This window comes from Bidens hawaiensis, unplaced genomic scaffold (assembly GCF_021521415.1).
Source record: "Bidens hawaiensis isolate Kalapana, Puna unplaced genomic scaffold, B.hawaiensis_p1.1 tig00039897_1, whole genome shotgun sequence".
NCBI lineage: Eukaryota > Viridiplantae > Streptophyta > Magnoliopsida > Asterales > Asteraceae > Bidens > Bidens hawaiensis.
Genome location: NW_027497016.1, coordinates 173,735 through 176,744, shown reverse-complemented (window position 1 = coordinate 176,744; position 3,010 = coordinate 173,735). Strand labels below are relative to the sequence as shown.

The 3,010-nt window shown below is 35.1% G+C and overlaps 1 pseudogene; it reads right to left on the bottom strand.

Moving 5' to 3' along the window:
* Nucleotides 1–958: 958 nt before the first annotated feature.
* LOC143591554 (ethylene-responsive transcription factor RAP2-4 pseudogene) lies at nt 959–2,759 on the bottom strand (annotated as a pseudogene).
* Between the last annotated feature and the right edge of the window lie 251 nt (nt 2,760–3,010).

Sequence of the window (3,010 nt, the reverse complement as noted above, 5' to 3'; positions counted from 1 at the left end):
GCCTAAAAAGGTTCATTATCACGTCGTACTTTAGAAAATCAATAAGGGTACATATATCGGACTCTATAAGATAGAGTGAGTGAAAAAAAGAGATATAAGAAAGAAAAGGTATGTGTGTGAAACCATGGGCCTGGTCTTCTTTCTCTACTGAATTTCATTGTCACGTCAATTTCACTAAGTGGATACATTTTTACTCAATGTACCATCTCCATGTAATGAATATGTCACATTATCTCTGTTATTTCACTCACAGAGGATGTGTTTGACATACACGGGATACATTTACCCAACATTTATGTGTTGTACGTCTAACACATAAAAACCAAAATTAGAACCAAATTTTATATAGTTATTGAGTCAAAACATAATGGTGTATTTTGTTTGATGCTTGTATAGCTCACACAATATAAGGATTTCGTGATAACTAGGGGTTGAGATGCACAATCAAAGCGGATTCAAACTGAACCGATCTGAAACCGGTTAAGATGAAACTTAGGTTAAAGTATCACAGAAGCTTTATAACAAGAATATTAAAGCACTTTATACTTATTCTATTTGAAACAAATTAGTTCTTTTTACAAAACCATTCCTTTTACATCAACTTTATCATAAATAAAAACGGTTAAATAGAATCATAATTTATTCATCATAAATTGTCTCATCCCATAACTAAAAAAAGTGTTCATTTATTATTATAAAATTGTTCTTTAAGTAACCACACTTACATCTTTTAATGTTATTTATTCCATTTGTACAATAATCTTTTAATCTTTTTTTAAACAAAAATTAACTAAATATTTAAAGTTTTGTCTTTACCAATAAACCACTAACTCCTTCACATAATCTTTTCATCTTTTCTATACTTGGTGTCAAAAATTGATTTTTGAGTATTTTTAATTTACAACTAAGATGCATTAAATAAAATAATATCAACTATTTAAATTACAACAATATGATATAAATAAATAAATTTCATTAAATACTAGAACAGGATCAATGGCCAATAGAACACCATTTAATAGATATTAAAAGGACATAAACAGGATTTATAAAATTATCCCAAAGTCCACTAAACAAACCAAAAAAAAAAAGAAAAAAAAAAGGAAAATACAAATTTACCAAAATACCCCTAACTGAGCTCTGCAATTACCAAAAACTCCATCACAGAAAGCTCAAAATTACAAAACACAAATTTACCAAACTACCCTTAATTATCCTATGAAATTACAATAATACCCTTGATTAAACTAAATTGCACCCCAATCAATTTCATATGATGACAGTTTTTCCAGTGAGAAGTTTCCGGCCAACCGCCGTCGTCTCCGCCGAACTCCAAAAAAGTTAAATCCTACGACGTTGACGAGTTTCCTGATTCACTCTCAAACCCCTCCATTTTCACATTTTTCGGTGACTCCGCCGGCGCCGGAGTTTTTGACTTCCGGCTACCGGACTTTTTGCCGCCATCAACCGGTTTCCCTTCCGCTAAATTTTGACAAATAGTTTGCAATTTGGCGACGACGGAGGAGTGTAGCGGCTTGTAGTCCGCGAGCTCGGCCCCGCCGTTGTGACGGAGGTGCGGGAAATTGAGCCGCGCGTAATCTCCACGGAGTTTGTACGCAGCTTTGTCGTAAGCCAGCGCGGCTTCCTCGGCGGATTCGAATGTGCCGAGCCAAAGCCGCGTACGGCTTTTGGGTAAACGGATCTCTGCGACCCATTTACCCCAGTGCCTCTGCCTCACTCCCCTGTAAAGTTTTACAGGTTTAGGAGGTGACCCGGTTATCGAGGTGGGTACTGAGGTTACCTCGGTAACCTGGTCCACAGGCATAAAGTTATTGAAATTATTATTTTGAGGCCATTGGGTGGGTAATTGTAATTCAATTGGGTTTTGGGTCGGGTATGGGTAGGTTGAGGGTTCGGTGAATTGGTGGAACCCGGATAGAGATGATCCGGGTTGGTCGTACCCCAATTGGTTCTGAAAAGAGTAATTCGGGTATGAAACAGGTTCTTGTTGAACGGTGGATGAGTAGTCAGGAAAAGACGAAGAAGGGTATGGGTAAGAGAGAGGAGGGTTCGAAAAGGTAAGGGTATTTTGGTAATTTGACGACTCTGATGCACTTTTGAAAAAAGGTTCAAGTGCATCCATTAATTCATCACCAGCGGTTGGTTGCTGAAACCCACATTCATTCCAAAAATTCATAGCTGCTGACATCATTTTTTTCATAAATTTTTATAAAAAATAAAAAAATAAAAAAAGATGGGTTTTTTTATAAAAAATTAAAAAACCCTTTTTCAATCAACCTTTAGGGAACCAAAAACAACCCTGAAAAGGTGATTTTAATAAAAATAAAAAGAAAAATAGAACCCAATTAAAAAAGATGGATCTCTATTCTGAAAAACACCAGATCTCTTTTAAAAAAAAATAAAATTAAGTTTGTTTTTAGTTCATAATAATATTAATAATCTTGAAAATCATAAAAACAAACCCAAAACATTTTTAAAATCTTTTTTTTAATTGAAAGACCAGATGATTTACAGAAAGGGATACAAAGAAGCTGGGAGTATAAGAAGGGGGGATATTTAAAATATTAAAAAAAGTAAAAATAAAAATAAAAATTAGAAGAAATATTTTTTTAAAAAAGAAAAAAATAAAACTTTGAAGTATGTGTTTTAGTGTGTGCAAAAGCTCTCAAGACCTCACTTTTGTGTTTGAGTCATTGGGTTTGGAGAAGTGGTGTACTTATAGTGGTGTAGATGGTTAAAAGTTAACCATGGTTAGGTTAACATATTAGTTTGGGAAATAGGAGTGATGGCAGGTAACAGGTCATCAGGTGATGACGTGGCAGGTAAAAACGCGTCTAGTGGGTTCAACAAGTGCCGGTAAAAATGGACACGTGTCGGTTAAAGTGAGTGTAGGTGGGCCCTACATTGTAAAGTATGGCATTGACTGCCAACTGTGTTCACACTGGGTTTACTAGAAGCAGAATTTGAGTTGTGTTTTAGACCGAGGGGT